The sequence below is a fragment of the Bison bison genome, unplaced genomic scaffold (assembly GCF_000754665.1).
Source record: "Bison bison bison isolate TAMUID 2011002044 unplaced genomic scaffold, Bison_UMD1.0 scf7180017864212, whole genome shotgun sequence".
NCBI classification, from domain to species: Eukaryota; Metazoa; Chordata; class Mammalia; order Artiodactyla; family Bovidae; genus Bison; species Bison bison.
The window spans coordinates 503924-531615 of record NW_011494784.1 but is presented as its reverse complement, the minus strand read 5'-3'; the positions used below and the strand labels follow the sequence as shown (position 1 = coordinate 531615).

At 39.9% G+C, this 27692-nt stretch overlaps 1 long non-coding RNA gene across 1 annotated transcript in view; it reads left to right on the top strand.

Annotated features, from left to right (window-relative positions):
• The window catches only part of LOC104992141, a 55964-nt gene that overhangs the window by 16462 nt on the left and 11810 nt on the right, over positions 1 to 27692 (top strand). The window lies entirely within an intron of this gene.

Sequence of the window (27692 nt, the reverse complement as noted above, 5' to 3'; positions counted from 1 at the left end):
AAAGAATGAAACAAATAAAATGCTAAATGGAAAATACTAAGAGTTGGACATGACTGAGTGACTGAACAAACAAATAAATTTTGTTAAACATGTGTGTATGTGTATGTTTAGTCATGTCCGACTCTTTGCAATCCCATGGACTGTAGCCTGCCAGGCTCCTCTGTCCATAGAATTTTCCAGGCAAGAATACTGGAGTGTGTTGCCATTTCCTACTCCAGGGGATCTTCCTTACCCACGGTCAAACTCACATCTCTTGACTCTCCTCCCCAGGCAGGTGGATTCTTTACCGTTGCACCACCTGGAAAGCCCTATTAAGATTGTGTGATGTTCAGTTCAGTTCAGTTCAGTCGCTCAGTTCAGTTCAGTTCAGTCGCTCAGTCGTGTCCGACTCTTTATAACCCCATGAATCACAGCATACCAGGCTTTCCTGTTCATCACCAACTCCAGGAGTTCACACAAACTTCTATCCATGAAGTTGGTGATGCCACCCAGCCATCTCATCCTCTGTTGTCTCCTTCTCCTCCTGGCCCCGATTCCTCCCAGCATCAGGGTCTTTTCCAATGAGTCAACTCTTGGCATGAGGTAGCCAAAGTATTGGAGTTTCAGCTTCAGCATCAGTCCTTCCAATGAACACCCAGGACTGATCTCCTTTAGGATGGACTGGTTGGATCTCCTTGCAGTCCAAGGGACTCTCAAGAGCCTTCTCCAACACCACAGTTCAAAAGCATCAATTCTTCAGCATTCAGCTTTCTTCACGGTCCAACTCTCACATCCATACATGACTACTGGAAAAACCATAGCCTTGACTAGACGGACCTTTGTTGGCAAAGTAATGTCTCTGCTTTTTCATATGCTATCTAGGTTGGTCATAACTTTCCTTCCAAGGAGTAAGTGTCTTTTAATTTCATGACTGGAATCACCATCTGCAGTGATTTTGGAGCCCCCCAAAATAAAATCTCTCACTGTTTCCACTGTTTCCCCATCTATTTGCCATGAAGTGATGGGACCAGATGCCATGATCTTTGTTTTCTGAATATTGAGCTTTAAGCCAACTTGTTCACTTTCCACTTTCACTTTCATCAAGAGGCTTTTGTGTTCCTCTTCACTTTCTGCCATAAGGGTGGTGTCATCTGCATATCTGAGTTTATTGATACTTCTCCCAGCAATCTTGATTCCAGCTTGTGCTTCTTCCAGCCCAGCGTTTCTCATGATGTACTCTGCGTAGAAGTTAAATGAGCAGGGTGACAATATACAGCCTTGACTTACTCCTTTTCCTATTTGGAACCAGTCTGTTGTTCCATGTCCAGTTCTAACTGTTGCTTCCTGACCTGCATACAGATTTCTCAAGAGGCAGGTCAGGTGGTCTGGGATGCCCATCTCTTTCAAAATTTTCCACAGTTTATTGTGACCCATACAGTCAAAGGCTTTGGCATAGTCAATAAAGCAGAAATAGATGTTTTTCTGGAACTCTTTTGCTTTTTCCATGATCCAGCGGATGTTGGCAACTTGATCTCTGGTTCCTCTGCATTTTCTAAAACCAGCTTGAACATCTGGAAGTTCATGGTTCACGTATTGCTGAAGCTTGGAGAATTTTGAGCATTATTCTACTAGCATGTGAGATGAGTGCAATTGTGCGGTAGTTTGAGCATTCTTTGGCATTGCCTTTCTTTGGGATTGAAATGAAAACTGACCCTTTTCCAGTCCTGTGGCCACTGCTGAGTTTTCCAAATTTGCTGGTGTATTGAGTGCAGCACTTTCACAGCATCATCTTTCAGGATTTGAAATAGCTGGAATTCCATCACCTCCACTAGCTTTGTTTGTAGTGATGCTTTCTAAGGCCCACTTGACTTCACAAACATAGAGCATTGTAATAAGTTCTGGTGTTTAAGAGTAATCCTGTTTGCAAGGGTCTAAGCATTGGGTTGGGACTTCCCTGGTGGCTCAGACGGTAAAGCGTCTGTCTACAATGTGGGAGACCTGGGTTCAATCCCTGGTCGGGAAGTTCCCTGGAGAAGGAAATGGCAGCCCACTCTGGTACTGTTGCCTAGAAAATCCCATGGACAGAGGAGCCTAGTGTCCATGGGGTCGCAAAGAATCAGACACAACTGAGTGACTTCACTTTCTTTCTTTCACTAAGCACTGGGTTGAAAAAGTGATTTTTCTTTATATATAAAAATTTCCACAACCAGTCAAGACTGAATATAGTAAAAGTTAAATGAACAATATAGCTGTATAGAGGAGGAAGTGACTACCAAGAGATGGAGGTCATTGGGAAAGGCTTTATTAAAGCGTTAAAAGAGGGTAGCACTCACACAAAGAAGTTGCAAAAGAGTAATGGTAAGAATTATTAGCCTGTATAAAGAAACTAGAAATGTGCATAGTGGGCTAGCCAATTTCAAATTATAGTGAATTATATGCAAAATATGTAAAATGATATGGCAGAAGTCTCTGCCATAAGCCAAAAACCCAGATGAGGAAATGGCATTCCATGAAAACTGATGAAATCAGGCTTCTGCTCATCCAAATTTAATAATTTTTAATTATGTGTATCAAGCCATGCTCTTGTCAGCTGTCCATCTATTTTTCCTTTAGCAACATCTTAGGATATTAGTCATCACCATAGTGATGACTCCAGAGAAGGTGATGGCACCGCACTCCAGTACTCTTGCCTGGAAAATCCCATAGATGGAGGAGCCTGGTAGGCTGCAGTCCATGGGGTTGCGAAGAGTTGGACAGGACTGAGCAACTTCATTTTCACTTTTCATTTGCATGCACTGGAGAAGGAAATGGCAACCCACTCCAGTGTTCTTGCCTGGAGAATCCCAGGGACGAGGGAGCCTGGTGGGCTGTCGTCTATGGGGTCACACAGAGTCAGACACAACTGAAGGGACTTAGCAGCATACTGATGACTCAGTGGTTGATTATGGCCTCTTCACCTCCACTCCTCAGGAATCCTATCATTCCCACTGACTACAGGGAGCCCAGTTCTCTAATAATTATTGTCTGTCCTCAATCCTGGTGCAGTCACCACTGAGCTTCCTGACATGCCAGTACCTCCATCACTAGCATGTTCCTCATAAGCTTAGTGATGAGAGCATTCTCTGCCCCTTCCAAAGAACTTAGCCATCTGGCGGGTACTCAGCTGTTACACAATAGAGCCATTGTAGCATGCTTACTTTTCTGAGCCTTTTGATCCCTTCCTCAAAGCTCTGCCAAGGGAGTTCTGTCATTTGCACTTAATTTAATATGAGCCTTTTGTCCCCACAAGCCTCCAGTAACCATCCATCCCAATAGTGTTTTAGGACCATTTCTAGGTGCTCTTGCCAGGGAGCTTTCAGTCATGGGAGAATTCTCCCTACTGGACAATTCTCCTTTATGGAACTTATCTTTCATCATCCCTAATCCCCAAGCAAGTCCAGTGCTATCAAGATCAACTTCTTGGAATACTCTCTCCCGCCCCACCTCTTATTTATTTTGCTACAATTAATCATGTCCTGAGGTTTCTTTGGTAAATAACTCCTTTTTGCCTCTAGCAGGAAAGTACTTCCTTAGTTGGCTCATGTTAAGACTTGTTATAGAACTAGAAGACAAGGGGAGGAAATGGGGTCAGATCCTGAAGAGAACAACTGTTATCCTCCAAGGCATCCATCTCAGTTGAGGGTTGTTTTTTTTTTTTTTTTTTTAATTAATTAATTTATTTGACTGTGCCAGGTCTAAGTTGTGGCATGCGGGCTCTTCAGTCTTAGTTGCAGCATGTAGGATCTAGTTCCCTGACCAGGAATCGAACCCAGGTCTCCTGCATTGCAAGCTCGGAGTCTTACCCACTGGACTACCAGGGAAGTCCTTAGTTGAGGTTTTGGAATGGTCTTCAGGCAAGAGAAAGCTGCTGTTCTTCAGGAAAACAAAGTAGACTATGCTTGCAGGTCCAGGGGTTCAGAGGAATCTGGGGGCCCTTATTCTGAGCATGTCTCTCTCTCTCTCTCTCTCTCTCTATATATATATATATATATATATCTCCATTCAATGTCTTAGGGACTCCCTTCTTCCCTATCAGGGTTTTTATTTTAGCATAAAGACTAGCCAAAGCTGTGGATTCAGTTTTCATTAGCTCTACTATTTTTACAATAAAAAAGTGTGTCTGAAATAATAGAAAATTTATATATTGCCTCTGCTCCCAGTTCTTGGCACAGAGCTGTAGAGCCTTGTAATTCCTAAGTGATAAAAGTACTAGGAGCAACTTTAGTTCTAATATTTGACCTTTGTGCTGACATGAGCTCCTAAATCCCTTGGAATTTATCCCGTGGTGATAGCAGTGTCTTGTGTTCCATGAGGTGACTCTTGGTGGGCTCTTGGATGAGGACTGGTCACCAGAAAGAGCAAACCATGATTGCTCCTGCTAAGTCACGTCAGTCATGTCCGACTCTGTGCGACCCCATAGACGGCAGCCCACCAAGCTCCCTTGTCCCTGGGATTCTCCAGACAAGAACACTGGAGTGGGTTGCCATTTCTTTCTCCAATGCATGAAAGTGAAAAGGGAAAGTGAAGTCGCTTAGTTGTGTCTGACTCTTCACGAACCCATGGACTACAGCCCAACAGGCTCCTCTGTCCATGGGATTTTCCAGGCAAGAGTACTGGAGTGGGGTGCCATTGCCTTCTCCGAAACCATGATTAGAGGCTTGGAATTCTTTTAGCCCCACTACCCATTCTCTGGGGGCTTCTCTAGGGTAGTTCAGTCAGCAAAGAATCTGCCTGCAATGCAGGAGACTGGGTTCGATCCTTGGGTCGGGAAGATACCCTGGGGAAGAAAAAAAAAAAAGGAGACACAGAGGAAGAGTGAGCTTTTTCCCCCCTCCTATAATGCCTCATCCAATTTCCATTTCAATCAGCCTTCTAGCTACAAAAACTCAGGATCTCTTTAAATGCTCCCACACAGACTTTCTAACTTCTTTTTCACAGTACCCAGGTTGGTAATTGATTAATCTGAACCTGTCAGTTTTCTTCTTCAAACCAACAGTAGCACTTAGCAACAACGAACACAGTCCTTATAATTACTGAGCCCTCCTTATCTTGGAAATGCTTAGAACTGTGCGTCAGTGTGTCTCCTATCATCTATTCCCATCCAGACTCAACAATGGTGAAAATTATAGCCATTATAATGCCAGAGTGAGCAGGAGGTTTTAAACATGGTTTATCTCCAACAATGGGATCTCTATTACTATCTAGCTGGCAAGTGATCTAATTCCAAAATTGCATCCTAAGAGTATGCTACCTGGGACCACTTCTGAAATTACTTATTTCCAGTAGGGTTTCAGCATTAGTTTCCTAGGATTACCACAACAAAATCTCACAAAATTTGTGGCATAAAGCAAGAGAAATTTTTTGTAAATTTCCAGAGGCTAGATATCCAAAAATCGAAGTTTTGGTGGGGTTGGTGTCTTCTAGGCACTCCTAGGAAGAATCTGTTCCATGCCCGTCTCCTGGCTTCTGGTGATTAATTAGAAATATTTGGCATTCCTTGGTGTATGGATATATTACTCCAACCTCTTCATCTATCTTCACATGTTGTTCTCTCCTTTTATTTCTGTGGTCACATGACATTCTCCCTGTGTATCTCTGTCTCTTTATGTTCAAGTTTCCCTCTCCTTATAAGGACACCAGTCATATTGGACTTAAAATCAATATTGCTCAGTATGACTTTGTCTTAACTTGAGCACATATACAAAGACCCTATTTCTGAATTAGGTCACATTACGCAGTAGGATTTCAACATATCTTTTGGGGAGACATAGTTAAACCCTTAACAGTCCCAAGGACAGATAAAGACAAATCCTGTGATGAGAATTTGTGTGTAAGTGATGTATTAGGATATATTACCAAGAAAATGTAGTACAAGAGGATGTATTATCAAGCAGCACCCAAATGAGGGTAACTTTTGCTCATTCTAGTCATGGAGTCCTGGGGATGGTATAGGTCACAACTCAAGTGTCAGCAAAGACAAAGATGATTTTCACCTCTGTACCCATCAGTCACTGGTTCAAAGCTATAGCTGGAGGAACATAAATTCCCAGGTATATTTATTCCTGCGTGTAACAGGAAAAGTGTTATGATGGCTTGAAGATAGCTGTTATGGAATGATTTATGCCCCCCTCAAACTCGTATGTTCGAGTCTTAATTCCAAGTGATGCAGAATGTAACTGTATTTGAAGATAGGGCCTTTAAGGAGGTAATTAAGTTAAAATGAGGTCATGTGGGTAGACCCTAATCCAATATGACCAATGTCCTTATAAAAAGAGATTAGTATGCAGATGACACAAAGACAGAGGGACAACGACCATGTGAGGACACTCCAGAAAGACATAATAAGTGTTCTACTGAAACTTGAAACACATACTTTGTCAGTGTCGGCTCTGAAAAATTACCCAGGTTTGTTTTTATACAATGGAGACAGAAACAAGTATACACATGGACCTTAGGGAGATTCCTTTAGATGCATCTTGATATTTCTACATATGGTGATAAAATGGTGGGTTAATCCAGTAACAGGAGTTGGATGAGTGCAAGGTACCAACAGAGCATGGATGCTTCAAGGTTGAAGACATGGATCACTCCACAGAGTGATTAACCTAGACCACATACAATTTTAACCAAGGATGAATAGTTGTAGAGGAGTAAGAAGAGCCCTTAGTTGATGGCTGCTGTTGAAAACTCTGCTTCATTCGATATATCTTATATTCTGTTTTCGTATTTGCACACACAAGGGACTTATCTCACAGTCCTAAAAAATACAATTCATAGCCAAGTTTGAGGAATTGTTATATGTAGTTGGGGAAATATATGAAACAATCACACAAATAGCAGAATCTCTTTGCTTCTCTAAAGGACAATTTAAGACTCATATTATTGCCCATTAAGTTAAACCTGTTTTTATATGCTTTTATGTTTTCATATCTAATCAGTATAATGTCTCATTGAAAGGACATTCTACTATATAATGCAATATTAAAGCTGATCTTATTTTAGTCATTACTAATCATAATTGTATTGTTTGCATACTTTTTATCTTTAGTTGGAGTTATAATTTTATATATTCATTTCCTACAGAAATGATTTTCTGTGGATCTGTAACTCAATTAGTATTTCAAATATTTTTGTTAATACACACTTAGAAAAATATCACAATAATGATAATTTAACTTTCAAACATTTAAAAATAGAATGTAAAGATGCAAGTTTTATTTTAGAAAAAAAAAGCAAAATGATGGATATGGTATTATCATTTTTTTCCAATTAGGAATATTTTGTGTAAATATATACAAAAGTCAGTTTACTATAATCTTGATTCTGACAAGCATAATAATAAATGTGAAATCACTTAGTTGAATTTTTAATAAATAAATTAAAACTTTTGCATGTGACACTATAAGTGATATAAGAAAATTATAGGTTAACTGCAGGGATGAATCCATTTAGAGGTATTGTTTATAGTCATAGAATGGAAACTATTCCCAAAACAATTCAACCTATGGTAGAATAGTCTTCAAGACTTTTCTCAGAAAATAAACATCTAAATAAACCTTGTATTATATTCTATAGGAATCATTGTTTTGGTGTTAGTTTCACAAATGTTATTTTCACACCCAATGTTAATTAACTTTCAAATCTGTTAATTAAAACAGCAGAATCTCATGTTGTAATATAAATAAAAAGACAATTTTCTTCCCAGGGAGCCAAGCTAAGTCAGTATTCAGAGCCTAGAAACAGAATATAGACAAAAATATTAACCTTACAACTCAGGCAACCTCTAATTATGCATACATGAAAATATAGATTAAACAAAATTATTAAAATTGAATAGCTCCATGCTTACAGTTCATTAGCTCTTGATGAAAAAGAGGACAAAAATTGTGTAATTCTTGTATAACTAGTTAGGAGCTGATGGTGGAAACATTTTGTGAAAACACAAATCAGTTCACATTCTAATATTATCTCAATCAAACCTACTCTTACTCATGTCTCTACCATCCTCCTTGTTTTCTCTAACCTGCAAAACTTTTGCCTTATTTATCATCCCTTGGCCAGTAACTGAGAAGAGCTTCTTGGAGGATATCCTACCTGCCTTCTCATCTCAACCAATATCAATCAAGTCAGGCAATATTTTAGGTACTGAAGATATAGGAGTGAACAGAAGTCCACATACCTGTCTTCTTCAAGATTATATTTCACTCAAGTGATAGACATAAATAAATTAAACATAACTAAATAATGATCTTCTCCACCTTTGGCTGCAAAGAATATAATCAATCTGATTTCTGTGATGTCCATGTGTAGAGTCTTCTCTTGTGTTGTTGGAAGAGGGTGTTTGCTATGACCAGTGCATTCTCTTGGCAAAACTCTATTAGCCTTTCCCCTGCTTCATTCTATACTCCAAGGCCAAATTTGTCTGTTACTCCAGGTGTTTTTTGACTTCCTACTTTTGCATTCCAGTCCCCTATAATGAAAAGGACATCTTTTTAGGGTGTTAGTTCTAAAAGGTCTTGTAGGTCTTCATAGAACCATTCAACTTCAGCTTCTTCAGCATTACTGGTTGGGGCATAGGCTTGGATCACCATGATATTGAATGGTTTGCCTTGGAAATGAACAGAGATCATTCTGTCATTTTTGAGATTGCATCCAAGTACTGCATTTCTAACTCTTTTGTTGACCATGATGGCCACTCCATTTCTTCTAAGGGATTCCTGCCCAGAGTAGTAGATATAATGGTCATCTGAGTTAAATTCACCCCTCCCAGTCCATTTTATTTTGCTGATTCCTAGAATGTCGACATTCACTCTTGCCATCGCCTGTTTGACCACTTCCAATTTGCCTTGATTCATGGACCTCACATTCCAGGTTCCTATGCAATATTTCTCTTTACAGCATCAGACCTTGCTTCTATCACTGGTCACATCCACAACTGGGTATTGTTTTTGCTTTAGCTCCATCCCTTCATTCTTTCTGGAGTTATTTCTCCACTGATCTCCAGTAGCATATTGGGCACTTTGGGCTCCAAAATCAGTGCAGATGGTGATTGCAGCAATGAAATTAAAAGACGCTTACTCCTTGGAAGGAAAGTTATGACCAACCTAGATAGCATATTCAAAAGCAGAGACATTACTTTGCCAACAAAGGTCCGTCTAGCCAAGGCTATGGTTTTTCCAGTGGTCATGTGTGGATGTGAGAGTTGGACTGTGAAAAAAGCTGAGCACTGAAGAATTGATGCTTTTGAACTGTGGTGTTGGAGAAGGCTCTTGAGAGTCCCTTGGGCTGCAAGGAGATCCAACCAGTCCATCCTAAAGGAGATCAGTCCTGGGTGTTCATTGGAAGGACTGATGCTGAAGCTGAAACTCCAGTACTTTGGCCACCTCATGCGACGAGTTGACTCATTGGAAAAGACTCTGATGCTGGGAGGGATTAGGGGCAGGAGAAGAAGGGGACGACAGAGGATGACATGGCTGGATGGCATCACAGACTCGATGGATATGAGTTAGGGTAAACTCCAGGTGTTAGTGATGGACAGGGAGGCCTGGCATGCTGCTATTCACGGGATTGCAAAGAGTCAGACACGGCTGAGCGACTGAACTGAACTGAACTGAAATAGTGATCTTAAATCCTGAATCTTACTCTCTTGCTTTGCAACCTTAAACAAGTTATTTAACCTACTAAACCTCAAACATTTTTTAACCTATAAAAATGGGAATGATAATATTATCAGTGGCTGTGTGTATACAGACACACACGTGGGGCTTCCCAGGCGGCACTGGTAGTCTACCTGCAATACAGGAAGAGGTGAGTTTGATGCTTGGGTTGAGAAAATCACCTGGAGAAGGAAATGGCAACCAACTCCAGTATTTTTGCCTGGGAAATCCATGGACAGAGGGGCTTGGCAGTCTATAATCTGTGGAGTCACAAAAGTTGTACATGACTTAACAACTAAACAACAACAACATACACACATATATAAACATACATAGAAAAGAATGTATATATACATATATACTTATCTTCCTTAATACAAAATTAGCTTTCATTAACAGAGAATTATAAATCCCCATCAGATTGAGCAAAGATTCTTATGTAGACAGAAATCAAACTCATATAAATTGCCTTTGTTGAGACGATGAAATAGAGAGAAAAATATAAATTACGGATGATCCAGTGAGCAAAGAACCTTGTTATTCAATTTCTTGTGTTGAGGCAGAATCCAGAAAAATAAGGTTAAACATCAAATATTTTACTATAAGGCTGCTTACCTAACCAGAGAGGTACTGATTTAGTTCATGATATGATTTCTGTAGAACAAAAGAGATCACCCTGCCCCCAAATAATTTCCAATGTCCTACCAGTAGAAAGCCAGTGTTGTTGTTGTTCAGTCACTAGGTCATGTTCGACTCTTTGTGACCCCCCTGAATGACGGCATGCCAGGTTGCCCTGTCCTTTACTATCTCCCGGAGTTTGTTCAAACTCATGTCCATTGAGTTGGTGATGCCATCCAACCATCTAATTCTCTGTCATCCCTTTCTCCTCTTGCCTTCAATCTTTCCCAGCATCAGGGTCTTTTCCAATGAGTTGGCTTTTCACATCAGGTAGCAAAAGTTTTAGAGCTTCAGCTTTAGCCTCAGTCCTTCCAATGAATATTTAGAATTGATTTCCGTTAGGATTTACTGATCTGATCTCCTTGCTGTCCAAGGGACTCTCAAGAGTCTTCTCCAACACCACAGTTCAAAAGCATCAGTTCTTCAGTGCTCAGCCTTCTTTATGATTCAACTCACACATTTGTACATGACTACTGGAACAACAGACTGGTTCCAAATAGGAAAAGGAGTTCGTCAAGGCTGTATATTGTCACCTTGTTTATTTAACTTATATGCAGAGTACATCATGAGAAACGCTGGACTGGAAGAAGCACAAGCTGGATTGCCAGGAGAAATATCAATAACCTCAGATATGCAGATGACACCACCCTTATGGCAGAAAGTGAAGAGGAACTGAAAAGCCTCTTGATGAAAGTGAAAGTGGAGAGTGAAAAAGTTGGCTTAAAGCTCAATATTCAGAAAATGAAGATCATGGCATCTGGTCCATCACTTCATGGCAAATAGATGGGGAAACAGTGGAAATAGTGTCAGATTTTATTTTTCTGGGCTCCAAAATCACTGCAGATGGTGACTGCAGCCATGAAATTAAAAGACGCTTACTCCTTGGAAGGAAAGTTATGACCAACCTAGATAGCATATTGAAAAGCAGAGACATTACTTTGCCAACAAAGGTCTGTCTAGTCAAGGCTATGGTTTTTCCAGTGGTCATGTATGGATGTGAGAGTTGGACTGTGAAGAAGGCTGAGCACCGAAGAACTGATGCTTTTGAACTCTGGTGTTGGAGAAGACTCTTGAGAGTCTCTTGGACTGCAAGGAGATCCAACCAGTCCATTCTGAAGGAGATCAGCCCTGAGATTTCTTTGGAAGGACTGAAGCTAAAGCTGAAACTCCAGTACTTTGGCCACTTCATGCGAAGAGTTGACTCATTGGAAAAGACTCTGATGCTGGGAGGGATTGGGGGCAGGAGGAGAAGGGGACATCAGAGGATGAGATGGCTGGATGGCATCACTGACTCGATGGACGTGAGTCTGGGTGAACTCCAGGAGTTGGTGATGGACAGGGAGGCCTGGCGTGCTGCAATTCATGGGGTCGCAAAGAGTCGGACACGACTGAGTGACTTATCTGATCTGATCTGATCTGACTGGAAAACCTGTAACTTTGCCTTTGTTGACAAAGTGATGTCTCTCTCTCTCTTTTTTAATACACCGTCTCTGTTTGTCATAGCTTTTCTTACTAGGAGTGAGTATCTTTTGATTTTGTGGCTGCAGTCACCATCCACAGTGATTTTGGAGCCCAAGAAAAATTCTGCCACTGAAAAAAATCTGCCACTCTTTCCACTTTTTCCCCATCAATTTACCATGTAGTGATTAGTCATGATTGATTGCCATGAAGAAAGCCAATAGGAGTAATTTGTAGTCCTCTTAACTGTTTTAGGTCAGTGTAGGTTTCAAGAGATATGCATTTACTATTAACAAATAAATAATAAATAAAATTGCTTGTTAGGGTGCAGAACATGAAGAGACAAGAAGGGTAAATGGCACTGAGGGTGGAGGCCAAACGGTGCAGAGGATGTACTGCCTGCATGGAGCCTTTTAAATAGATGATCTTGTTTTAGTATCTGGCAGCAACCTAATTTTTTTTGATAGAATGTGTCATAATTTACCCAATATAAGTAGGAGCAGAGTCAGAGGGTATATCCCAATCTACACGTAATTTGAGGAAGCACAAAAGCAAGCAAGTGTCTATTTGAGGTGGGGAATGGCAAGACCGGGAAATAGGAGAGGGACTCGAGCAGTGCATGTTGCCTCACCCATGCAAATTCAGAAAGCACTGCTGAGTCAATCAGGTGTAAGCAGTCACGAGGTACTCTGGGAAAATCCAGAAAAACCAGGGAAACAATTACAGTAAGTCCTTTACATATGAACCTTCAAGTTTCAAGCTTTCAAAGATACAAACATGCATTCACATGTCCAGTCATGAAAGTTAGTTCACATGTCTGGCATACATTGTTATGTGTGTGCATCCTCTACAAGTGATTGTGCTTTTATGCAGTTTACTGTACAGTACAGTATAGAATACAGTAGTACAGTATCTTTATTTCAAGCTAGATCTGAAAGAGGATGACTTCATTGAACTCCTTTCTGTGCAACACAAGGAACTTAATACTGAAGACCTTGGAATTGGAGGCCCATTGAAAGGACGAAGAGAGACAGAGAAAGAAGTGATTGAAGAACCAAAGACTTTCATGATGTGGAAAATGACAAAGGGGTTTTCTTTATTGCAGGAGGCCCTGTTAGTTTTTTGAGGTACAGGACCCAAAAGTAGAAAGGAGCAGGAAGGTTGCAGCAGCCATTCAGAATGCAGTCCAGTTCTACTGTGTCATCTGTGACAAGAAAAAATAAGCCACATTCTGGATCATTTTTTCAAGAGGGTAGATAGAACTGAATCCAGCAAGAAGCTGGAGTGAAATTGCAGCTTGCCCTCTGTCTCTTAACACTGACAATGCTTCAGTTCTGCCATCTCCCACCTCCTCTCCTTCCTCCAGGCAGTAACTCTTCTTATGTGTCCACACGATGCCAACCCCTGTATGCCAGCTGTTGTACTGTACTACTGTACACTTCAAGTACTGTACTGTAAGATTAAAATGTTTATTTTTGTGTTTTTTAAGGTATTAATTGTGTGAAAAGTAGTATCAACCTATTACAGTACAGTACTATATAGCTGATTGTGTTAGTTGGGTACCTAGGCCAACTTTGTTGGACTTAACAACTGCTCTCAGAACAGAACTCGATCCTATGTAGGGGACTTACTATACGTTAAATCAGGAAGAGAGAGTCACTAAAGCAGGCTGAAAAGGGAAACAATCCATGTCAAACCAGAAGAAATATTAGTGGTTGCAGAGTACTATGAATAGTACCCACATGACCTTTTGTTAGAAATTGTCCATCCCACTCGTATTCTTGTTTATTCCATACATAAATGTCTTTAGCAGGCCTTCTGGAATTTTTGTAATTATGACATATTATTCATGATGCCAAGATATTTCAGAATTCACTGACCTAAGACTCAGGGAAAATAATTAAGTGGTGATTTCTTTTTATTCCTAAATCATGATGGCAAGAGTCATCCCACTGGATTGGTAGAAAGTAATGACCATGAAAGCGTAATTTCACCTAAGGTGTCTCATATGTTTTTCAAGTCAATTTTTAGCTACCATCAGCATACAGGGTCTGTGGTCACTACTGTGCTGGATAGGGTGCCCATGAGCTCACAAGAGTCAGCTGTGCACATTTATTGCAAATCCATGTTTAGTGAATTTATGTTGATAGCTTTAAATTGGCTATGGTGGAAAACACTAAAAACTCCTCCCTGGAGAGCTGGTTGTCAAATATTACCTACGCACCATTAAGTTTGCCCTGGTCTTCCTTTCCACCACCTCTCATTTGTGGTTTGATTCCAGTGCTTATGAAGCCTTTTGGAAAAGCCTCCTATTGCCATTCTCATGGTTTCTCTATTTTGTTAACTTTGTGGTGTCTCAAAATGAATTCAACAAACAGTGTAGGAGATAGATGGTATTACAACCCTTCTCTGATTTGTTTTATTCCTTAAGAACCTCCTGCCAACTACCAAAATGTGTGGTTCTCCTTCCCTGATGGCATGTGTGTGTATGTGTGTGTGTGTGTGTGTGTATGTGTGTGTGTGTGTATGTGTATGTGTGTGTGTGTGTGCACGCACGCATATGTGAGGGTATGGGAAAAGAGAGAGAAGAAATGTTGTCTGATAACAGAAGGGGCAGTCAAAAAGTAAGCAAGCCATTTAAATTTATTATTTAAAGTTATGCATTCGTTGTGCTCTGTCTACATCTCTTTTGCCCCGTTTCCCAGATTAACTCTTCACTCCTTTTCACTCTGCCCTTTGTTCTGGGAAATTAACACAGGGGCTAGCTCAACGGTTCTCTTTCTTCCCAACCCGTTGAGTTTGGCCAAAGGAAGACCTCAGCAGGAGATCTGAAGATTGAATGATCTGCTCTCTAGCTGCTCTCGCTGGGTTCTCATAACTGTTCTTTGCTGTGTCCCTCTGTTCCAGGCTCAGAAACAGCTCCCTGCTGTTGCTACTGTCAGGATACAACACCATACGTTATCGTTTTCCTAAAACCTCACCCTGTTCCTTAAAAAACAAAATCCTTTCTATTAAAATCTCGTCAGTTATCCTGTTTAAGTAGGCTATTCCTTATACCACTGGGATCTTGGCTGATACGCCATTTAAACTAAGTCATAGTCCATGAAATTTAATATTCTTCTCATTAAAAGCATTTCTAGTTGGTGATATTAATAAATCATATACTCATGTTGTTTTGACTGTGGAAAAACAAAAAACCTAAGAATAGTTCTGCCAAAAATAGCTGTTTATATCATCTTAATTATTGTACATCTACCTCACTTATCATTTTATGAAATCTTGCCAGAGTTTAGTAATTTTTTTCTGAATAATTACACTGGACATAAACAGTAAGAGCCATAATCAAAGAGAAAAATAAGGATAATGAAGGAATATTGAGGGCACCAGCTCTCAAAATATATGTAAAAATATTTCTAATGCATATTGGTGTAAGAAAAATACAATAACTTTATCAGTATGTTAAATATACGGGATGAATTAAAGCAAATAGATTCCATTTCATGAACACTCTTTCTGGGTTCAGTTACATTATGGTGACTATCTGGTGATATAATTTGGTTTAAAGCAGAGTGGTGTTAGAAAATCTACTCTCGTGTTAGCCAAATCTTGAGTTTCACATTATTTTGTTGAAGAGTTTCTGGAAAAATATTTCCCTACTCATTTATTCTCAGAAAACCATCAGGAGTTAATCAGGAAACATTTCAAGCTCTCTAACCTTCTATGCTTCAGGCCATCCATCCTGAGTCAGTCATCTAGCTAAAATGTTGCTCCAATACTAATGCAGTCTCAAGAGTGAGAAAGAGGGCACTCTCACTTTGACCTGCAACTAAGAGAAAGGTCGTGTGACATGACTGACACTTTGCGAAAGCGTGGGAAGGAAATATTGGCTCATGTTATTATAACCCAGTGACTGCAGAGTTTGTACAAACTATGTATTCAACTGAACAAGGGTTTTGTTAACATTTCCTCTCCTTATATTTTCTATTAATTTACCTAGTGGCTATAAAAATGTGATCTTGTAATTCACCATTTAAATTTAGTTTTAAAATAATGTGATAAAAATGATGAATAAACCCAAATAAGAAGAAAAAATATTTTTAAAATGTATATACTGTATATAAAATGACAATATGTATACTTGGAGAGAAAAAAGGCCTAAATTATTTCCTTATTCACTCCAACTGTCAAAGGTTGAACATAATGATTTGGACATATTGTGACCTCAAAAACTGTTTATTGGATTTAACGCAAATATTTGAAATAAAATTAAAATTGTATTGTCTATTTATGAGAGAAGTTCCAAACTTAAGCATTTGTTTTGTTTTTTAACACATAATGAAAAATTAATCTGCTTACAGAACCTTGGCAACACCAAAAAAAAAAAAAAACCCAATGACTCTTTCAAGGTGCTGAAGATTACCTAAAAAGGCTTGTCAGCAGAACCATGACACAAGTAGACGTGGTGCCTGATGCTCCTTGGCTGAGGATTCTTTCTGATGAAATACAAGCTACCCACCTGTGACTAAAGGTATTAAGAGTGATGAAAAATATGGACAGGGTAAGAATTGCTTAGTGCTGTGAAACTAATCCAAAATGTACATGAATTCTAATATTTCATGCTCATTATAAAAGAGGTCTCTGATGTCTTAACACACCTTCAAAACCATTGATTCAGATATATTCTTTTACCTTCACAAGAATCTCCACTCATGAGCTCTCAACTCAATAGCAGCATTAATTCTAAAGAAAGTAAACAATCTACATGAATCAGGTATAAACTTTCTCAAGTTGTCATATATAATTAGCATGAACAGTTTTGAAGAGGCTGGTTATGCTGTTGTTTCTTTAGAGATGAATTTAGGTTGATAGGTTAAAATATTTTCTTGATTCTCTTCAGCAAACAAGACAACACGCTTGTTTTTGTTTGTTTTGTTTTTTGGGGTTTGGGGGGTGGTTTCTGTCTTTTTTTATTTTTGGCAGTAAGGGACAGTTCATGTATAGATCCAACATCAGAGAGCATTGAACCAAGAAGTGTAAAGTTGAGACTAGGGTAAAGTTGAGATCTCAGTACAGAGCCGAAGTTGTAGCAATGATTTCTGACAAAACTGAGGAGTAATTTGAAGATAGAATTGTTGGAGTTTGTAGTAAAATTGATGATCTGGATGAGCAAAGCAAGACAAAAGACATTTTCAATCCAATTGCATTATTCAGGAAGGGATAGGCTACATTGTAGTAGGAAAATGACCCTTAAAATCTCACCAGCTTAATATATAAAAGTGTATGTCTTGTTTAACCAAAAGTCAGTTAGAGTTTGAATTGATGCTTTTGAACTGTGGTGTTGGAGAAGACTCTTGAGAGTCCCTTGGACTGCAAGGAGATCCAACCAGTCCATTCTGAAGGAGATCAGCTCTGGGATTTCTTTGGAAGGAATGATGTTAAAGCTGAAACTCCAGTACTCTGGCCACCTCATGCGAAGAGTTAACTCATTGGAAAAGAGTCTTATGCTGGGAGGGATTGGGGGCGGGAGGAGAAGGGGACGACAGAGGATGAGATGGCTGGATGGCATCACTGACTCGATGGACGTGAGTCTGAGTGAACTCCAGGAGTTGGTGATGGACAGGGAGGCCTGGCGTGCTGCGATTCATGGGGTCGCAAAGAGTTGGACACGACTGAGCGACTGATCTGATCTGATCTGAGCTCTATACAGCAGGGCCTTTTCCAGTAGTACCACAGATACCTAGGCTCTTTGTATCTTCCAGGGCCACCATCAGAAATTCTTATTTTCCAGGGTAGCTACACTGAGGGAAAAGAGAGCTGAGAACTGTCAGGACTTCTCACTGCTGAGACTTAACATTAGCATGTGTTCTAAGCCTTAGAATCTAAGGCACAGACCATAGAACTCATTAAATAACCCATGTGCTTTCCTTCATCTTCCAGTCTATATGTAATTAGATCAGGACAATACGATTACTTCTGGCCAATAGGCTGAGTGGCAACGGTGTGTCATCTCTGGAATGAGACATTTAAGAGTTAGTGTGATTTCATCAAGCTTTTTCTCCCCCTGTCATATGACTGCACTTCCAAATGATAGATCTACAAGATTGTAAAGAAAAAAAGAAGAAGAACCTATTTCCTAAGTCACTGTTTAGAAGGGAGCTGCTCTAGAGAGCTACTGGACCCACATATGTCTTTGTGTGGGAAAGAGCAAGGTTTTACCTGCTAGGCCTTAAAATTTGGAATTTGTTTTCAGAAAATAACCAAGCCTATCTTTACTGATACAGCAGTGAAGATGAGTGCTTCAGAACTAAGCCCTCCAGTGGAGAAAGTTATAATGAGCTTGGTTTCCTAGAATCCTACTACTGTTGAAAGATGAACATTGCTGTTGTTCAGTCTTTACGTCATGGCAGACTCTGCGACCCTAAGGATTGCAGCAAGCTTCCCCCTTCTTCACTATCTCCCTGAGTTTGCTTAAACTCACGTCCATTGATTTAGTGATGCCATCCACCCTTCTCATCCTCTCATCACCCCTCTCCTCTTGGCCTCAGTCTTTCCCAGCATCTGAGGCTTTTCCAATGAGTTGGCTCTTTACTTACATCAGGTGGCCAACATGTTGGAGCTTCAGCTTCACCATCAGTCCTTCCAATGAATACTCAAGGTTGATTTCCTTTTAGATTGACTGGTTTGATCTCCTTGCAGTCTGAGACTCTCAAGATTCTTCTACAATACCACAATTCGAAAACATCAGTTCTTCAGCACCCAGCCTTCTTTATGGTCCAACTCTCACATCCACACATGACTAATACTACAGCTTAGTATTAGACATGAAATGACTGGATCAGATGCCATGATCTTTGTTTTTTGAATGCTGAGTTTCAAGCCAGCTTTTTCACTCCTCTTTCACCCTCATCAAGATGCTCTTTAGTTCCTTTTCACTTTCTGTTATTACAGTAGTATCATCTGCACATCTGAGATTACTGATATATCTCCTGACAATCTTGATTCCAGCTTGTGATTCATCCAACCCAGCATTTTGCATAATATACCCACTCCAGTGTTCTTGCCTGGAGAATCCCAGGGACGGCGGAGCCTGGTGGGCTGCCGTCTATGGGGTCGCAGAGTCGGACATGACTGAAGCGACTTAGTAGCAGCAGCAGCAGCAGCACTCTGCATGTAAGTTAAATAAATAGAGTGACAATATACTGGTTGACATACTCTTTTCCCAATTTTGAACCAGTTCATTGTTCCTTGTCAGTTTCTAACTGTTGCTTCTTGACCTGCATACAGGTTTCTCAGGAGGCAGGTAGGTTGTCTGGTATTCCCATCTCTTTAAGAATTTTCCACAGTTTGCTGTGCTCTACACAGTCAAAGGCTTTAGTGTAGTCAATGAAGCAGAAGATGTTTTTCTGGAATTCTCTTTCTTTCTCTACGATCCAACGGATGTTGGCAATTTGATCTCTGATTCCTCTGCCTTTTCTAAACCCAGCTTGTATCTCTAGAAGTTCTGGATTCACATGCTGCTGAAGCCTGGCTTGAAGGATTTTGAGCATCACCTTGCTAGCATATGAAATGAGCACAATTGTATGATAGTTTGAACATTCTTTGGCATTACCCTTCTTTGGAACTGGAATGAAAACTGACTTTCCCAGTCCTGTGGCCCCTGTTGAGTTTTCCAAGTTTGCTGTCATACTGAGTACAGCACTTTAACAGCATTATCTTTTAGGATTTGAAATAACTCAGCTGGAATACCATCACCTCCACTTGCTTTGTCTGTAATAATGCTTCCTAAGGTATGCCTGACTTCACACTCCAAATGTCTGGCTCTAAGTGAGTGATCACACCCTCATGGTTATCTGCATCATTAAGACCTTGTATAGTTCTTCTGTGCATTCTTGCCACCTCTTCTTAATACCTTCTGCTTCTGTTAGGTCTGGGGCTTCCCTGGTAACTCAGTTGGTAAAGAATCCACCTGCAATTCAGGAGACTCTGGTTTGATTCCTGGGTCAGAAAGATCCACCGGAGAAGAGATAGGCTACCCACTCCAGTATTCTTGGGCTTTCCTGGTTGCTCAGACAGTAAACAATCTTCCTGCAATGTGGGAGACCTGGATTTGATCCATGGGTTGGGAAGATCCCCTGGAGAAGGAACAGCTACCCACTCCAGTATTATGGCCTGGGGAATTCCATGGACAAAGCCTGGAAGGCTAAAGCCCATGGAGTCACAAAGAGTCAGACAGGACTGAGCCACTTTCACTTTCTGTTAGGTCTTTGCCATTTCTTTCCTTTATTGTGCCCATCTTTACATGAAATGTTACCTCAGTATCGCCAATATTCTTGAAGAGATCTCTAGTCTTTCCCACTCTATTGTTTCCCTCTATTTCTTTGCATTGTTCACTTAAGAAGGTTTTCTTATCTCTCCTTGCTGTTTTCTGGAACTCTGCATTCAGTTGGGTATATCTTTCCCATTCTCCTTTGCCTTTTGCTTCTCTTGTTTTTTCAGCTATTTGTAAGGCCTTTTCAGAAAACCACTTTGCTTTCTTGAATTCTTTTTCTTGGGGATGGTTTTGGGCCCTGCCTCCTGTGGAATGTTACCAGTCTCTATCCATAGTACTTCAGGACTCTGTCTACCAGATCTAATCCATTGAATCTATTTGTACCTCCACTGTATAACCATAATGGATTTTATTTAGGTCATACTTAAATGTTCTAGTTAACAGCATTATATGAACAAGGGTTGTGGGTCACAATAAACTGTGGAAAATTCTGAAAGAGATGGGAATACCAGACCACCTGATCTGCCTCTTGAGAAATTTGTATGCAGGTCAGGAAGCAACAGTTAGAACTGGACATGGAACAACAGACTGGTTCCAATAGGAAAAGGAGTTCGTCAAGGCTGTATATTGTCACCCTGTTTATTTAACTTATATGCAGAGTACATCATGAGAAATGCTGGACTGGAAGAAACACAAACTGGAATCAAGATTGCCAGGAGAAATATCAATAACCTCAGATATGCAGATGTCACCACCCTTATGGCAGAAAGTGAAGAGGAACTCAAAAGCCTCTTGATGAAAGTGAAAGTGGAGAGTGAAAAAGTTGGCTTAAAGCTCAACATTCAGAAAACGAAGATGATGGCATCCGGTCCCACCACTTCATGGGAAATAGATGGGGAAACAGTGGAAACAGTGTCAGACTTTATTTTTCTGGGCTCCAAAATCACTACAGATGGTGACTGCAGCCATGAAATTAAAAGACACTTACTCCTTGGAAGGAAAGTTATGACCAACCTAGATAGCATATTAAAAAGCAGAGACATTACTTTGCCAACAAAGGTTCGTCTAGTCAAGGCTATGGTTTTTTCCTGTGGTCATGTATGGATGTGAGAGTTGGACTGTGAAGAAGGCTGAGCGCCGAAGAACTGATGCTTTTGAACTGTGGTGTTGGAGAAGACTCTTGAGAGTCCCTTGGACTGCAAGGATATCCAACCAGTCCATTCTGAAGGAGATCAGCCCTGGGATTTCTTTCAAGGAATGATGTTAAAGCTGAAACTCGAGTACTTTGGCCACCTCATGTGAAGAGTTGGACTCATTGGAAAAGACTCTGATGCTGGGAGGGATTGGGGGCAGGAGGAGAAGGGGACGACAGAGGATGAGATGGCTGGATGGCTTCACTGACTCAATGGACAATGAGTCTCAGTGAACTCCAGGAGTTGGTGATGGACAGGGAGGCCTGGCGTGCTGCGATTCATGGGGTCGCAAAGAGTCGGACACGACTGAGCGACTGATCTGATCTGATCTGAAGGCTATGAAATAAGAAATGTTTCTGTGCAGTTTAGAAGCAGTGATACATTTTAAATATAGCAGCTAGTTTTTCCCAGAAAGATTTTATACTACCCCAACAATGTTTTTTCACTCTTTTTTTCAGCATATAAAACAATCTGATAAAAGTTGTTTTTAAGTGATGTATGCATCCAGTTCTTTTATTAAAATAAATCTTCCCAATTTACCTTTTCTCATATCAAAAATAATTTCAGGTATCTTTAATTGGGCATGATATAGATTACAGAAACTGTAGACTCATAGTTTCACTTTCTGCATAAAAGATACTATTAATATTTTAAATGTGTTGGCTTCAGTTTTTTTATAATATATATGGAAGAAGAAATTGACTCTCTCAAAATTGGAAACAATTCATATTACATAATCCTAGGAAAACAAGCCAAAAAACTACTTTTACTAACTACAGATTTTAATTTAAATATAAATTGTACATAGTTTGAAATTACTTAATGGGAGACAGACATCTTTGCCTCTGGAAGAGCCAAATTTCATGACTGGGAAATATACAGTCAAAGAAACAATGAAAAGTATATCTTAAATTTTGCTTTAAGTTTCAAATCCTTTGGTTTCAGTCAAGATATATGAAGTCAGGTTTATGACTAAGAAAGCCACTTTTTCCCTCTCATGCAATGAATCAGAGGCAACGGGAAGTTAGCTAGGGCTTAACATGGATTAAAAGCAAGAGAATTGATAAACTGTCAAATGCTCTCTTTTTAAGACAATAACAGGAAACAAAATGTCCAACCACTACTTATAATTTATAGAACTATTATAGACCTAGGAACTGTTTTATAACTCAGAACAACATAAAGAGATGTCTTAAAGATATCTCATAGAAAAAATGGAAAATCAGTCTTGTTATGAAGTCATTATAATAAGAAAATCTTTCTCCTTTTGTTTATATTTCTCTAATAATTGATTTTATATACATTATTCTTTTAAACATCTTACCCTTTGTTATGGTAAATAAAAAAATTGCAAGTGAATATTTAGAATCTCTTGTATCTCTCACATACCAGGAGAATTTTTCCCTTGTCCCCATAATTTGTGGCATGGTTGTGCAGCCTGGAATAGTGAGTGAAGGACGAGAAATAAGAACAGTATACTGTAATCCATCTGATTGATTTTCATTGCTGAAAATCAATGAAAAGTTATTCACAGTAAAAAAAAAAAAAAAAATGAACAGCAAGGACAGGAGATGCAAGAGTCTGGGTTTAAGGAAGATGTTAGAAATTGAGGGAGAGGGACTTGTGCTGTAGTCCAGTGGTTAGGACTTTGCTTCCAATGCAGGGGGTGAAGGTTCAATCCCTGGTTGGGGAGCTAAGATCCTACATGCCTCACAGCCAAAAACCAAAGCAGAAAACAGAAGCAGTATTGTAACACATTTAATAAAGACTCTAACAATTATTTTACAGTAAAAATTAAGAAAAAAAGAAAAGAAATTGAGGGAGAAGATTGGGATTAAGTTGCCATTCTGTGATGAGTGTGTCTTTGGGGTAACTGAAAGAGAGATGAAAAGGATTTCTATGTTGGGTTATGTGTTATGAATGGAAGCCTTCCCTTCCAGAGGATTCAGCAAAAATTAGAGAGCCCCTCTCTCAATTAGAGATGATTTTTCTCAATAAACTGCTGAAATGGGCCAAAGAGTAACCAGCTTCATAAGTTGTCTTGACTTTTAACAAGATATTTTAATTATCTCAAAAAAAAAATAGTTCACCAGATATCATTTTGTTATACCAAGCCAACAGGAAAACAACAAATAATGATTGATCAATGTGATTAATCACTGAATGAAAATTCTCAAAATAACAGACTGGACTCAGGACTTATATTTCAGCGAGGAATGCTTCTACTTAGAAGTAACAGAAAACAGGTCTAATAGAAGTTTAACAACGGAGGGACATTTTTCTTATATCACAAGACATCTGAAAGTAAGGCTGTGTTGGCATTTGTTCGCAGTTCAATAATGGCAGACCTAACATCTCTGTTAACTTCTTTTCCTCTCATAACTGAAATGTGTCTGCCACTTTACAGTAGCAAATCCTTGAGATGAGAGAGAAACTGGTTTGATCCTTCTAGCGCATGAAGGAGGACAGCATGGGAAATAGAGTGGTCTCAAGAAGGAGGCTTTAGGGAAGACTGCAGAAAGTCTTTTGTGTAGTTCCATATTATCTACTTCATTTGATTTCTAGGGATGTCCCACAGAAAGCAATATTTTTGGTTTTTATGACTTTCCTGTGACTCTTCTCACTATTCAGATATTTCCTAGCCTGGTGAATAGCAGGTTGAAATCAGAGTCAGGGAACAAGGATGTATCTAGGCCCTAAGGCATAAATTATTCCTTCCATCCAACTTCTTCCTGAAGTAAACATCTTTTCACAAAGCAGGGTTAATATAAGCAATTTGGCATATATTTTTATCAGAAAAATCAGGCATTTTAATTCTGAAAACGAGCTGTCTTTTGGGTAGCAATAGAGGGGAAAGTTATACCATGAAGGGCTTTATTAGTGATATGAAATAACTGGCATATTTTATAATCTTAAAATCTCTAGTAACATAAACGAAATGATGTTCTGTAGGAAAAAGATTGAGTTTAGTGTGGTTCCTGACTCAAAACTTTTATATTTCCACCTGGATGATGGAGATTTGAAAACTCGAGAGATATCCACCAGAACAAAGTCAACATAGCCTATGCCACCTACTTACATGTACCTTCAAGCATGTTAAAATAATGCAATGGAGTATAGCTTGCAGCATCCTTGATTTTGTGCAGCGCCACCTTTCTGTATGTTTTGTTTGGGAGGCTGGAGTGGCTCTGGTCAGTCCCTGTTTAATGACTATGAACATCTTTGATCTGAGACATTACAACCCTGGGAAATAATGAGGAAGCATTCATTGGGACTATTTTGTTGTTGTTATTGTTCCTTACTGTGGGTTCTATTACCACATCTCTCATTTAGCGTTGGTATGAGATTAGACCTCGATCTCTTCTAGATGCCTTCCCATGTGTGCTTTTCATCTGCATTTACTTGTCTCTTGAAGTTGAAGAGCTGGGAGTGCCCTGGATGGATAGACTTTGCATCAACAAAAAGCTGAGTTTTTTCAGGTGGCTCAAAGAAAGAAAGAATTCAACTGTGGAAAAAAGTATTTTGTTACACAATATGCAAACATTTGTACTGACTTGTAGAACAAGTTTCATAAAACACACCCCCAACTAAGATAGATAGCATACAAATAGCCTATTCTTCCTACTGATTCTAGCACCATATAGAATGTGTTTCAATTTCCTCATTGTTACAGATTGTAAAAAGGAAAAAAAAAATCAGATTTTGGTGCTATATAGATAGAACTGAAAGGTGACAACAATTGATATAATCTAAAAGTGGTAAGAATAAATATAGTGTAGCAGTTGGCATGCAGTTAGAGGCTCAAAGAATAAACGTTGAGTATCTGAGCTGCTCAGAATTTTACAAATTTCTGAATATTTAACTCAAATCAGATAATAGCAACAAGTGCATGCATGTGTGTTAAGTCACTTCAGTTGTGTCTGATTCTTTGCAACCGTGTGGACCAGAGCCCACCAGGCGCCTCTGTCCATGGGATTTTCTCCAGAATACTGGAGTAGGTTGCCATGCCCTCCTCCAGGGGATCTTCCCCACCCAGAGATCGAACCCACATCTCTTCTGCCCCATCTCTTCTGTCCCCTGCAATGGCACGCAGCTTCTTTACCACTATTGCCACCTGAAAAGTGAAAGTGAAGTCGTTCAGTCGTGTCCGACTCTTTGCAACTCCATGGACTTAGCCTACCAGGCTCCTCTGTCCATGGATTTTTTCCAGGCAAAAGTACTGGCGTAGGTTGCCATTTCCTTCTCCAAGGGATCTTCCTGACCCAGGGATTGAACCCAGGTCTCCCACATTCCAGGCAAACGCTTTACCATCTGAGCCACCGAGGAAGCCCCAAAACAGGTATATGTATGTGTGTGTGTGTGTGTGTATATATATTTTGTACAAGGCCAAGTTCTAGGTGCTTTTCTCATATGAACTCATTCATACTTGTTAAACTTATAAAGTAGGTGCTGTTTTTGTTCCCATTTGTTACGTGAAGAAACAGAGGCTTTAAGCAACCTGCCCAAGGTCACACAGCTAGTAGGTATTAGAACTGGGGATCTGAACTTAAGTTAGCTTCCCAGGTGACACTAGTGGTAAAGAACCCGCTTGCCAATGCAGGAGACACAGGAGATGAGGTTTGATCCCCAGGTCAGATTGATCGCCTGGAGGAGGACATGGCAACTCACTCCAGTATTCTTGCTTGGAGAATCCCATGGACAAAGGAGCTTGACAGGCTACAGTCCATAGGGTCACAAAGAGTCGGACACAACTGAAGAAAATTAGCACCCGCACACATCTGTCTCTGAGCTCTGTACTCTTAAACACTGCACTATACTGCCTCTGTAGGACTTTGCTACTGCTACTGCTAAGTTGCTTCAGTCGTGTCCGACTCTGTGCGACCCCATAGATGGCAGCCCACCAGGCTCCCCATCCCTGGGATTCTCCAGGCAAGAACACTGGAGTGGGTTGCCATTTCCTTCTCCAATGCACGAAAGTGAAAAGTGAAAGTGAAGTCATTCAGTCGTGCCGACTCTTAGCGACCCTAAGGACTGCAGCAGGCTTCTCCATCCATGAGATTTTCCAGGCAAGAGTACTGGAGTGGGGTGCCATTGCCTTCTCCACTGTAGCTCTTTAGGGATTATCTAATCTAAGTCAAACCTCCCAGGAGATCTCAAGCATTATTGACACAATTTGTTAGATTAGGTCTTTGCTCTTTCAATCCAGACTCACATTTTTGTCCACTACGTCAAAGGAGATACTAACAATCCAATCAAAGGAAATGGGTGGTGGTGGAAGTGTTTAAAGGTTAGATGTTTTGTAGTTTTAAATAAATAATACAATTCATATTTAACTATTCTTTAAAAAGTCATTCAATCTGCTTGGCATAGAGTCAGGTTAAGCAAGAGTTGTTGAACACAATCAAAATAGTATTAATTTGGAGATTACATGTTAAAATTAGTACAAGATCTCACCTATAATAAACAAAATCAAAGTTTAGGAATTGGCAATACAGATAATCATATCCTTAAATAAACAAACAATTATATCAATACACACACACAAAAATTAATGAATAATGACTCCATGTAAACAGAGCTTATGCTTCTGTTACATGTTTCTTTTTTTCATAATTTACTTATTTATTGGGTGTGCTGGATCTTCCTTGCTGCATGGACTTTCCCAGTTGTGTATGAGCAGGAAAGTGAAAAAGTGAAAGTGAAAGCTGCTCAGTCATGTCCGATTTTTGTCCACGGAATTCTTTAGGCCAGAATACTGGAGTGGGTAGCCTATCCCTTCTACAGAAGATCTTCCCAACCCAGGAATTAAACCAGGGTCTCCTGCATTGCAGGCGGATTCTTTACCGACTGAGCTATCAGGGAAGCCTTGTACAAGCAGGGCTTGTGTCAACTCGTCATTTGTCTGCACGAGCTTCTCATTGAAGTGGCTTCACTCATTGCTGAGCATGGCCTCTAGGGCATGCTTACTTCAGTAGTTGCAGCATGTGGGCTCAGTAATTGCAGATCCTAGGCTCTAGAGCACAGGCTCAATAGTTGGGGCCCATGGGCTTAGCTGCTCCACTGCATGTGAGATCCTCCTGGACCAGGGATAGAACTTATGTCTCCTGCACTGGCAGGTCGACTCTTTACCACTGAGCCACCAGGGAAGCCCTTACATGTTTCTTATTATAATGTATTTTGTGTGCAATTTCCAAGAATTAAATGAAATTACTCAATAACTCACCTTCCTTTTTGATAACAAGGTGTCAACAAATAAGACCCAACTTAGCTTTTGAATAACATATACTGCTGGTTATCTTGATTTTAAAAAAGTTTAGATTTAAGACATCTTTCCTTATATCCCCAAATGCAATTATAAGGCATGATAATTTTATCAGACATTGTAGTAAATACAGCATAAATATCATTAACAAAGCCACA